Source organism: Equus przewalskii, chromosome 21 (genome assembly GCF_037783145.1).
Source record: "Equus przewalskii isolate Varuska chromosome 21, EquPr2, whole genome shotgun sequence".
Lineage (NCBI taxonomy): Eukaryota > Metazoa > Chordata > Mammalia > Perissodactyla > Equidae > Equus > Equus przewalskii.
This window is the reverse complement of record NC_091851.1, coordinates 24,287,575-24,300,479: the sequence shown is the minus strand read 5'-3', so window position 1 is coordinate 24,300,479 and position 12,905 is coordinate 24,287,575. Positions and strand designations below refer to the sequence as shown.

At 45.6% G+C, this 12,905-nt stretch overlaps 1 long non-coding RNA gene across 1 annotated transcript; it reads right to left on the bottom strand.

Moving 5' to 3' along the window:
* Nucleotides 1-12,046: 12,046 nt before the first annotated feature.
* On the bottom strand, nt 12,047-12,895 carry LOC139078049 (uncharacterized). The gene is made up of 2 exons (XR_011530767.1): nt 12,718-12,895; nt 12,047-12,383 (listed from the first exon to the last, which is right to left on the bottom strand). It is a non-coding gene; the product is annotated as an uncharacterized lncRNA (long non-coding RNA).
* Between the last annotated feature and the right edge of the window lie 10 nt (nt 12,896-12,905).

The window sequence follows — 12,905 nt, the reverse complement described above, 5'->3', positions numbered from 1 at the left end:
GAAGCCAGGCCCCGAGCCAACATTTGTGCCCATCCTCCTCCACCCTATATGTGGGCCGCTCACCACAGCATAGCGTGCCAACCGGTGCTGTGTCTGCACCTGGGATCTGAACTGACGAACCCCGGGCCGCCGAGAAGCAGAACGAGCGAATTAACCACTGCGCCACTGGGCTGGCCCGATGTTTTGTTTTTAAGTTTACTGAGCACTTACAATATGCACCTGCTGTGCATTGTCACATTTAAATGTCACTCTGATCCTCTAGGTACTATAACTATCCCCATGTTATAGATCATGCAGTTGAGGCTCAGGGAGATAATGTCACATGCCCAAGGTCATATAGTGAGAGGCACAACAAAAATTTAAAGCAGGGTAGCAGGAATTTGGAATCCTGGCTCTTTTTTTTTTTTTTTTTTTGAGGAAGATTAGCCCTGAGCTAACATCTGATGCCAATCTTCCTCTTTTTGCTGAGGAAGACTGGCCCTGAGCTAACATCCGTGCCCATCTTCCTCTACTTTATATGTGGGACGCCTACCACAGCATGGCTTGCCAACCAGCGCCTTGTGCGTATCCAGGATCTGAACCGGCGAACCCCGGGCCGCAGAAGCGGAACATGCAAACGTAACCGCTGAGCCACCAGGCCGGCCCCCAGGAATCGTGACTCTTGATCCAGACAGGCAGATCCCAGACTTGGCAGGGACTCATCCTCACACAGGGGTGTTTCCCTGGTTCCTGCTGATCTGGGATGCCCACCCTGTGTCCCTAGGCACCCGGAATGGGTCCAGGCACAGAGTATGCCCACAGTGCCCGTCCCTTAAATGACATTAATAACATTTGTTTAAATAAAACAGTCTACAGAAGCCAGAGGAGGGAATTAAACTTAAGGAGGATCTCCCATGTGCCAGGCACCTTCTATAGGGCCCATTTAATTCTCTCAGAGTCCCCCCAGCCTTTTGTTTCATTATCCCCATTTTACAGATGAGGAAAGTGAGACTCAGAGGGGAAGCAGCCTGTTTGAGGTGACGAGGTGACAAGGTGAGTCAGGGGAAGAGCCAGGGTTTGAGGCCAGGTCTGCCTGATCCCCAGACTGGTTTTCTTTCCATTGGCCAGGTTTGTGACCCCAGGATGGGAGTGTGGTGATGTGATGGGCTCAATAAATGATGGCTGGTATAATAGTGGTAAAAATCATTATTATTATTATCACCATCTGTGACATGGATATGTAATCCTCACATGGAGAAGGGAAGAAAGTGCTTCAGGAGTGGCAATCTCAGAGATCTCTGCTTCCCACCCCATTCCAGACTCCCACGTCTTTCTTCAGCCAGGGCTGGATTGGCCAGTTTGCCTAGGGCCCAGCAGCCCTGGCTCTCTGCTGCCCCCTGCTGGCATCTTCCGGATGTGGCGCTTGGATGTGGAATCCCTAAGGCCCCAGCATCAGGTCTCCAGACCTTTGACAATGTCTTTTGCCAGTGACCAATACTAGGCTGCCGGGTCAGGGCTGGTGAGGCTCTCTAGGACCTCTGGTTCTTCCTTCGTGAAATGCTGGATTGGGACTAAAAGCTCCTAGACCGTGATTCTGAATCTGTCTCTGTCAAGGTTGACACCTTTCTGGCTCCTCATTATCTCTAGAAAAAAGCCAAACCCTTTGCCCTGGCTCCTATCCCCTGTACTTCCATTCTCTGAAACCCATTTGCTCCTCACCTGAGCATCATCAAAGTCTCGCTTGAACTATCACCATCAATCCACAAGGTTTATTTTCCTGCTCTCCCGCCAGAGTTAGAGGCCCATGATTATTGTCTGGTTTATTTATTTATTTACTTACTTTTTTGAGGGAGATTAGCCTTGAGCTAACATCCACTGCCAATCCTCCTCTTTTTTGCTTAGGAAGATTGACCCTGAGCTAACATCATGCCCATCTTCCTCGACTTTAAGTGGGACGCCTGCCACAGCACGGCTTGATAAGCGGTATGTAGGTCTGTGCCCAGGATCCAGACCAGCAAACCCTGGGCCGCCAAAGTGGAGTGTGCGAACTGAACCACTGCACCACGAGCCGGCTCTATTGTCTGGTTTAAGAGAAAAACCAGCTCTTAATCACCTCCCCAACCCCTGCACCCACACCCAACAACAAATGTCCTGCTTCCTGAGCTGGCTGTCCACACTGGCTCACTCTTCTGCTTGCTTTCTACCCCAGGGCCTGGCCTTGGCCTTGGCCCATTTTTCTTCTTTCTCTACACTGTCTTTCCAGGTTGTCTTAGACTGTCACACACTTTAAACATCTTCTAACAGCTGTTGACTCTCCCTAATCTCCTTCACCCAAGCCATCAGCAAGTCTTAGCCATCTTACCCCATCAATACCTCGTAATTATATTTACTCCTCTCCAACCCCACTGCGACCCCTCCCTAATCCAGGTCGCCACCATCTCCTCTATGGGCAACTTCAGTAGGCTCTGGGCAGATCGTATTTTCCAAAGTTGGCTGCAACAACAGCTCCCATCCCGTATGCTCTTCTAGAATCCTGGAGTTCTTCCATCAAGAGGTGGAGTGAAATTTCCCCCCTCTTGAATCTGGGAAGACCTTTGTGACTGTCTTGACCAATAGGGTACAAAAGTAATGATGTTACGTGACATCTCTGCCTAGATCATAAAAATGCTATGTTTTTTCACCTTGCTTTCTTGGGACACTTGATCTTGCAACTCAACCACCATGCTGTAGGGAAGCCTAGCACCTCATGGAGAGGAACAGAAGCCTCTAGTCCTCAGCCCTACTGGAGCTTCCAGCCAAGAGTCTACGTCAACTTGCTAGCTATGTGACTGAGCCCCCCCCCTTTTTTTTTTTTTTTGAGGAAGATTAGCCCTGAGCTAACATCTGCCGCCAAGCCCCCTCTTTTTGCTGAGGAGGACTGGCCCTGAGCTAACATCTATGCCCATCTTCCTCTGCTTTATATGTGGGACACCTGCCACAGTATGGATTGCCAAGGGGTGACATGTCCACACCCAGGATCCAAACCGGCAAAGCCCTGGCTGCCCAAGCGGCATGTGCAAACTTAACCGCTGTGCCACAGGTCCAGCCCCATGACTGAGCCATCTTGAAAGTAGATCTTCCACCCTCCAGGCAGGCCACTCCATCTGACACCACGTGGAGTAAAGATGAACTGTCCCCACTGAGCCCTGCCCCAATGGCAGATACTGAGTAACGTAATTGACTGTCATTGTTTCAAGCCTGTGAGTGAGGTTGTGTGTGTGTGTGTGTGTATATATACGCAGAGTAAATATATAACCTGAATACTCTCCTGAATGGTCTCTGCTTCCAAACCCACCACTCTCACATTGTCCATATTCTGTTTGGTAGCCAGAGGGGTCTTTTAAAAACATAAATGAGTCAATAGTTTAGAGGATTAAATACTCTGAACAACTCTCTTGCTCAAAAAAATCTAAACATGCTGGGTAAAATATAAAAATATATTACTGAGCTGCTAAGAATGAAAGGGATACGGCAAGACTTATTTTGATGTACAAGTATTTCTGCAACATCTGAATCATACAATTTATAATATGTAAATAAAGAAGATTATCAGTTTGTTAAGGCTTGCTACATGTAGCTCTCAAACATGACTGGACAAGAATGCTTGTGTCATCCATTCTAGAGCTTCTCTACCTTATTTGGGGATGGGAATCAAGTAGGACAGTGGTATCTTTCATTCTGAAAATTGTAAATCTTTAATTGTAATAAAACTGAAGCTGTATAAATACACAGTTTTACTGAGATATAATTTACATACCATAAACTTCACTCATCTAAAGTGTACAATTCAATGGTTTTAGTATATTTAGAGAGCTGTGCAACCATCACCATAATCTAATTTAATTAGATATTCATTTTACAGTTTCATCAGCCCGAAAAGAAACTCCTTACCCCTTGGCAGTGACTCTTCACCCTCCCACCCCTATCCACCCCCTGGCCCTAGGCAACCACTGATTTATTTTCTGTCTATTTATTTATTTGAGGAAGATTAGCCCTGAGCTAACATCTGCCGCCAATCCTCCGCTTTTTTGCTGAGGAAGACTGGCCCAGAGCTAACATCCATGCCCATCTTCCTCTACTTTCTATGTGGAATGTCAGAGACAGCATGGCTTGCCAAGTGGTGCATACGTCTGCACCTGGGATCCATACTGGCGAACCCTGGGCCACCGAAGTGGAATGTGTGAACTTATCCACTGCACCAACGGGCTGGCCCCATCCATGCTATTTTGATTACTATAGCTTTGTAGTATATTTTGAAGTCAGGGATTGTGATACCTCAAGCTTTGCTCTTTTTTTCTCAGGGTTGCTTTAGCTCTTTAGGGTCTTTTGTTGTTCCATATACATTTTAGGACTCATAAGTTCTTTTAGAGTTTTATTTCAACCATGTCTTGTAAGATATTTTTCAATTTTTCTTTAAATGAGTATTTACTGATATGTTTATTGAACCAATCTTATGAAGATGCTATATCAAAAGATATTATTATCAATTTGATAAAATAAACTTTTAATTTTAAAAGTTTTAGATTCCCTCCCAAATTGTGAAGATAGTACAAATACTTCCCATACGTTCCACACCAAGTTTTCTTTATTATTAACATCTTACATTATTAAGGGACGTTTGTCAAAATTAACGAACCAATGTTGATACATTATTATTAGCTAAAGTTCACACTGTATTCAGATTTCCTTTGCTTTGCCTGATTTCCTTTTTCTGTTCCAGCACCCCATCCGGGAGACATTTTATTTAGTTGTCGTGTCTCCTTAGGCTCCTCTTGGCTGTGGCAATTTCTCAGACTTTGCTTATTTTTGATGATCTTCATAGTATTGAGGAGAACTGGTCAGGTATTTTGTAGAATGTCTCTCTATTGGGATTTGTCTGAAGTTTTTCTGATGATTAGACATGGGTTAGGGAGGAAGGAAGGAAGGAAGACCAAAAGACACACTATCTACGGAAAGAAGGAGTATTTGACAGCAGAATTCTCAATAGCTTCAGTGGGAGCCAGAAGACAGGGACACAGTATCCTCAAAATTCTGAGGAAAAAAACCCGCCAACCTCAAATTCCTGCTCAGTGAGACTATATTTCAAGAAAAGCATAAAATAGGGGCCAGCCCCATGGCATTGTGGTTAAATTTGGCACACTCCACTTGAGAGGCCCAGGTTTGTGAGTTCAGATCCCAGATGGGGACCTACACCACTTGTCAGCTATGCTGTGGCGGCAACCCACATATAAAGTGGGGGAAGATTGTCACAGTTGTTAGCTCAGGGCTAATCTTCTTCAAGCGAAAAAAAAGAGGAAGACTGGCAACAGATGTTAAAGAAAAAAAGAGAATTTACCATTAACATACCCTCACTTGCTAAGGGAAATGCTAAAGGATATATTTCAGAGAGAAGGAAAGTTATCCCAGAAGAAATTTCTGAAATGCAAGAAAGAGCGAAAAGCAAAGAAAATAGTTAACATGTAGGTAACTCTGAATAAATATTTTACTGTATAAAGCAAAAATGATATCTAATGTGTGGGGTTAAGAAAAAAGTTAGCACCAAAATGCTAGACAAACACAGCAAATAACTTAGGAGATGGTGATTGAAGATAATAGACTGGAGTTAATACAATTAGAGAATATAACTTGCAAACAGTAGAAGAGGAAAGACCACTTATATAATGTTTAAAAAAGGTAAGACTATCAACAAAAGATTGTTTTGGATTCATACATACATGTTAACACTGCAATAAAGTATAAGGAAATGGTTCTCACAAAATTCACATAGTGCTAATCTCTGGATGGGGGAAGGCAGAATGTGATCAGGGAGAGGACCAGAAGGACTCTGATGAATTGATCATGTTCTATTTCTTTTTTTTTTCTACCCAAAGCCCCCCAGTATGTAGTTGTATATTTTAGTTGTGGGTCCTTCCAGTTGTGGCATGTGGGATGCCACCTCACCATGGCCTGATGAGCAGTGCCATGTCTGGGCCCAGGATCCAAATCGGCGAAACCCTGGGCCACTGAAGCAGAGCACGTGAACTTAACCACTCGGCCACGGGGCCAGCCCCATCATGTTCTATTGCTTAAACTGGGTGCTAGGTACATGATTATTTATTTTCCTATTCTTTACACCTTAGCTAGATGTTACAATTATCTCAAATATGCTTAACACTTAATAAAAATTAAATGTAACCCCACAAAACAAACCATGTTAGTTCTCCACTGAAACCCTCTAGTGCCCCTAGCTTTGAGTAAAATCTAGGTGTCTTTCTTTATCTCCTGGGGGTCTGCATTATCTGGCTCCTGTGACCTCTCTACACTTTCCCCCTTGATCATTAAACTACAGCCACCCAAAGCAGCCAAGGTCTTTCATACCTCAGGGCCTTTGTACAGGTTGTTTCCACTAGGCATAACTGGCTCCTCATTAACTTTTAGGTCTTAGCTTGAATATATCTCCTTCCCTGACCATCCTCCCGTAGCTCTCCCTTGTTATTCTCCATTGTTGTACCCTGTTTGTTTTTTTCAGGTGCATATCAGATTTGGTAATTATTTAATTTGTTTTCTTGTTTAATAAAAACTCTCTCATTAGACTGTAGATTCCATTAGGGCAGGGACTGTATGCATCTTATTCATGGTCTATCCCCAGCACCTAACACAGTGCCTGGCTCCTAGTAGGGACTTAACAAATATTTTTTAATAAATAAGTAAATAAATTGATGTCAGACAGATTGAGAAAGGAGGCCCAGGAAGGGTGTTTGATCAGAAAGGATACCTACCTCAGCCATACTAAGCAAAATTTGTTGAATAAATGAAAGTAAGAAGGAAGGAATTTCAGTTGTGGATGGCATCCTTTTAAGCGGAAAGCAGAACCCTTTTCTGCTATTCATCATTCATTCATCAAACATTACTGGGCTTTTACTGTTTACCTGGTCTTGTGTTGGGGCTTTAATGGTGGGCAATATAGTGCCTGCCCTGACAGAGGGAGACCCTTGAGCCCTACCGGAAGGTATGAAGTGCTGAGCTCAGCCCCTCTCCCAGCCTTCAGCCTGGAAGTTCATCCCCTACTTATCTTTCAGGGATCTAAGCTCTTATTACCTTCCCTCAGGAAGCATTCATTCATTTATTCATTCATTCGTCCATTTAACAGACATTTACTGAGCATCTGCCTTGTGCCAGGCAGTATGGGAGGTGGTGGGGTTACAGCAATAAACCAGGGAGACAGAGTTCCTGCCCTCAGGCCATGCCCAGTCTAGTGGGGAGACAGGAGATAACCAAGTAAACAAATATGAAGCATGAAGTGCACACTGTGATGAGTCCTGTGAAGGAAATGAATAGGATGGTTGTGGGAGAATTCCTAGACTTTCTCTCAGCTTTAACTTGAACAGGCATTTTAGGGAGCAGCCTTGAGTCCCCAGCACTGAGACAGCAAGACTAAAACGTGTGAGTGAGTTCTCTCTCCTTGCCTTGGCGTGGGTGGTGGGGGGTGGTTTCTTAACTGGAGTGGGTTGCCTTATGGAAAAGTGAGGTCCCTGTTACTGGAGGCAGCCAAGCTCAGGCTAGAGGGGGAGCTCTTGGGGATGCTATAAAGGGGCTTCTTGCTTGGGATGGGATGGGGGAATTGGACTTGGTGACCTTTGATGGGTCCCCTCCTAAACATCAAGATTTTAGGATGCCAACATTGCTTTACTCTGAATTCCATAAGCCTGTGATTTGAATTCTCTAAAATTTGAGAGTCTGATTTTAACTAGGATCCTAGCGTAGCCCAGTAGAAAGGGCCAAAGCTTTGGAATCAGAAACAACCTGTTTCATATTTGGGCTCTGCCATTTATTAGCTGTACGACCTTAGACCAGTCACTTTCCCTCTCCGGGCCTTGGTTTCCTCCTCCGCAAAATGGAAATGAGAACACCTGCCTCCCGAGGTTGCCACGAAGATTAAAAGGTGATACACAGTGGCCGGCTCAGTGGCCGAGTGGTCAAATTTGTGCACTCCGCTGCAGCGGCCCAGGGTTCGGCTCCTGGGCGCCGACATGGCACAGCTCGTCAGGCCACGTTGAGGCGGCGTCCCATATCCCACAACTAGAAGGACCTGCAACTAAGACATACAACTGTGCACGGGGGGGGGCGGGGGGGGGGCGGGGGGGGCGGTGGTTTGGGGAGATAAAGCAGGAAAAAAAAAAAGATTGGCAACAGTTGTTAGCCCAGGTGCCAATCTTTAAAAAAAAAAAAGGTGATGCACAGGGCACCACAGAGTCAGACTTTGGAAGCCTGCCACCTTCCACTAAGATCCAAACCTCTCCCGGGGTACCATATGGTATCACAGTGAGCTCTGGTGTCAGACTGCCTGGGCTTATTCCTTCATGTCCCTGAGCCTCAGTTTCCTCATCTGCCTAATCGGGAGAATAACAGGCCTACTCTCCGAGGATTGTCTTGAAGGTTAAATAAGATGATCCACAGACAGCAATTATTGTGTTAAGCAGTTGGTCCTGTTACCTCTCACTACTGCTGCCATCATTGGGTCTGGGATGCCAGGAGTGCAGGAACCTCTGCTTCCTGCCTTGGAGCCTGTGCGTAGAGGCCTCCCTGTCTGACCAGGGCCACAGGCTCTTGGTTCAAGGGCTTGAGTCTGCAGGGCCTTCAGGGGGAACTGAAGACTGGTAAGCTGGGCAGCTCCCCTCCCTCCTTCCTTTCCCTTTGTCCCTCGGGAGTGAACTGCTTTCTTTTGGAAGCTCTGCCCTCAGGTTTGGTGGGGAGCCAGGCCTGTGTGTGTGTGTCTGGGAAGCCAATTTTCCAGCCATAGAGGAGAGGCATCAGCTGACTACGGTGGAGGAGGAGAGCATTCCTCCAGCTTCAGGGTTCCTGGGGTGGGCTGACAGGGACACAGCTGATAGGCACTGCCCATACCGTGTGATTACAGACACACACGTACACACATACAATACACTTAAAGATACACATGCACACATACGTACAGACACATACACACACACTCCTCACTGTTTTCTCTGGCTCCACAGCCTTCTTCCTTCTCTGCTAGCCTCCTCTTATTCTGCACACATCGCTGCCGCTCTCCTTTCTCCCTTCCCATTATAACCATGGAAAACAGCCCCCCAGGGGAGGAACTCTGTAGAGGCCTCTTTCTCACCAAGTTTGTCTGGGGCTCATTAAGTCTGGTTTAAGCAGGGCAGTACGTGGCGGGACTTTCAAAGATCCAGCTCCAGACTTTGGTCCTGGGAAAGGCGTCTCACCACCCCCCCCCCCCCCCCCCGCCCCGTCTCCTGCCTCCTCCCTGATCCCTCCTCCCCTCCCTTCTACCATCAGAGTGAAGCTTCCAAAAGCCAACAGGATGCTGTTCTTCTTCATCACGCGTGAGGTGTGCTTACCCTCACATTTCTCAGGCTGCCCTACAATCTTTAAGCACAGTCATACTTTAGAAATATCAATGCAGGTATGTAATGCTGTAATTCGTTTTTTTTTGCTTGAAGGAGATTGTCACTGAGCTAACATCTGTGCCAACCCTCCTCTATTTTATGTGGGATGCCACCACAGCATGGCTTGCCAAGTGGTGCCAGCTCCGTGCCTGGGATCCAAACCTGTGAACCCTAGGCCACCGAAGCAGAGTGTACAAACTTAACCACTACACCACCAGGTGAGCCCCGGTCCTTCCTTCCTTCTTTCTTTTTCTGTCTCTCTCTCTTTCTTCCTTCCTTCCCTTTCTTATCGAGTGTAATATATATCAGACCCTTGGTTCTTTTTTTTCACTTGTGTCTCCCCCTTTTTGACACATCACTCTAAATTAAAGCTATTTGATGTCTGTTTTCCAAGAAAACTACAACTCATAAATGTACATTTTTTAAAGATTTTATTTTTTTCCTTTTTCTCCCCAAAGCCCCCCAGTACATAGTTGTATATTCTTCGTTGTGGGTCCTTCTAGTTATGGCATGTGGGACGCTGCCTCAACGTGGTTTGATGAGCAGTGCCATATCTGTGCCCAGGATTCGAACCAACGAAACACTGGGCCGCCTGCAGCAGAGCGCGAGAACTTAACCACTCAGCCACGGGGACAGCCCCCATATTTTTTGAATGCTTACTATGTATGGGAATTATGCTAAGCAGTTTACCAGCATTATTTTATTTATTCCTCATAATAATCTTAATATTCCTACTTTATAGGTTATGGAATTGAAGCTGAAGGGTTAAATAAGTCACCCAGGATCACACAGATAGAAAGTGTCACAGTGAGAATTTGAACATAGAAAATCAGAATCCAAAGCTCATGCTCTTAACCACCATGGGATCCTGCCTCCCAGGGGACAGTGTGTTCAGTGAGGCAAGACCCTGACTATCTTGTTTACAGCTGAATCCCTACACCTAGCGCTGTGGTTGGCACATAGCAGATGCTCAATAAATATTGTTGAAGGAGTGAATGGATTGTAAACGCATCCCTTGCTGCTGTGCAGCCTGCAGAAAGGATGATAGTTGCTTGGAAGCCAGACAGACCCAGGTTAGAACAGAGGTCTGTTCTTTCTAGTGGCGTGCCTCAATTTCCCTCATCTATAAAAAGGGGATAATATACAGGCTGTGCAGGATTTATGTGAGGTTTATGTGACAACATACAAAAATCAGCCAGCTCATGTGCCAACATATAGCAAACTGAATAAATGGCATACATAAAGTTTAGGTACATGTGCGTATAATACACATATGTATTACGTACATGGCCTCAGAGGGTTTTCAGTAGTATAAAGCCATTTCCCTATTGTTGGACACTGTTTCATCTCTGATTATTTGCAAACATAAGTTTGCTGTGCACAGTTTGTATATGTATCTGTTTTCTTGTGAGGTTTTTTTTTTCTTGATGGTATCTTTTCTTTTTTATTAAGGTAACATTAGATAACATCATATAAATTTCAGGTGTACATCATTATATTTCAACTTCTGTATAGACTACATCATGTTCACCACCAAAAGCCTAGTTGCCATCTTTCACCATACATATGTGCCCCTTTACCCCTTTTGCCCTTTCCCTAACCCCTTCCCCTCTGGTAAGCACCAATCTGTTCTTTGTATCTTTGTGTTTATCTTCCACATATGAGTGAAATCATACAGTATTTGTCTTTCTCCATCTGACTTATTTCGCTTAGCATACTACCTTCAACGTCCATCCATGTTGCTGCAAATGGCAAGATTTCATCTTTTTTAAAGCTGGGTAATATTTAATTGTATATATGTGCCACACCTTCTTTATCCATTCATCCATCAATGGGCACTTACACTGTTTCCAAGTCTTAGCTATTGTGAACAATGCTGCAATGAACATAGCAGTGCATATATCTTTTCGAATTAGTATTTTTGTTTTCTTTGGATAAATACCCAGAATTGGAATTGCTAGATCATATGGTAGTTCTATTTTAATTTTTTGAGGAATTTCCGTACTGTTTTCCGTAGTGGCTGCACCAATTTACATTCCCACCAACAGTGTATGAATGCTCTCTTCTCTCCATATCCTCTCCAACACTTGTTATTTCTGTCTTTTTAATAATAGCCATTCTGATGGGTGTGAGGTGATATCGCATTGTAGTTTTGACTTGCATTTTCCTAATAATTAGTGAGGTTGAACAGCTTTTTATGTGCCTATCGGCCATCTTGAGGGTATCTTATTTGGAGGGTTCTACCTGAAGATGCAAGGAATCTACATACTGATTTGGCCCTAACAATTTTTGCCCAACTCATCCTAGCTCGGAGTGGAGAATGGAGACAACAGGTAGATATGAAGGCAGGTTGAGGTATGCGATGCGGTGGGATTTTTCTGATGACAATTACACCTCACCTCTGTACTTGGCAGCTGTCTAGCAGAGTGGGTCAGTGCCCAGGCACTGGTGTCAAACAGGCCTGGGTTTGAATCCCAGCTCTGCTCCACTCACAAATGTATGACTTTCTCAATCCTAGTTTTCCCTTCTGTTTAATGGGGGTATTCTTAACTGTAGCTACTCCACGAGACTACTGTAAAGATGAGATACATGAAAAATGCTCAGATCTAGACCAATAGTAAGCATTCAATAAATGAAAGTGGTTATATTGATTGCATACGGATCTACAGTTTACAATGTGTTTTCACATTGATTTAATCTTGACACAAGCCCTGTGAGGTAGGGATTATTATGACTGCCCATTTCAAAGATGACAAAATTAAGGCTTAGAGAAGTGAAGTGATGGGACCAAGGTCGACATGGAGCTAACTGTGTCTGAGCAGGGATCCTAAACCAGATCTTCAGTCGCCCAGACTCAGAGCCCCACCTTCCAGCCCTTTTTCCTCACAGCAGGACTTCTGAGTTCTTCTCAGGCCAGGTCTCTCAGGGTGGGACTTCAGGCTTTTCTCTGTTCGACTGTGAACAGAACAGCGGGTTAGTCTCCTCAACTCCCTTTAAAGTGGGGACCCTGGCCAGGCCCTTCCCAAAGCCCTAAGCAGAGTCAGCCGCACTCTCATCCCAGAGGGCGGGGCCTGCAAGCTTTAGAAGCCACGCCCCACACTAAGCCAAGCCTACAGACCAAAGCTCCAGCCCCACAGCGGGAAACCTGCTCCTTCGGAAGCTCCTCAGTTAGCAAGTCCTCCCGCCAAGTCCTTCGTGGAGCCGGGTCTACCTCTTACACTCAAGCCCTGTCCCTGGAGTCCAGCGCTCTGCCATATGTAGCCCCACCCCGACGCCCAAAGCCTCGCACCGGGAACCATGTCTCTTTTTCTCGTGTTCCTACGTCCGTGAGCCACGGTCCGAGACCTCGACGGCCAGGCCCAGCGCGGAGCGTCCTCCACCGGATCCTAGGGCTCCGCCCCCGACACGAAGCCCCGCCCCCCTTGTGGCCCCGGCGCCCTTTCCGCACCTCACCTGCTCCTCTCTTTGCTTCGTGGC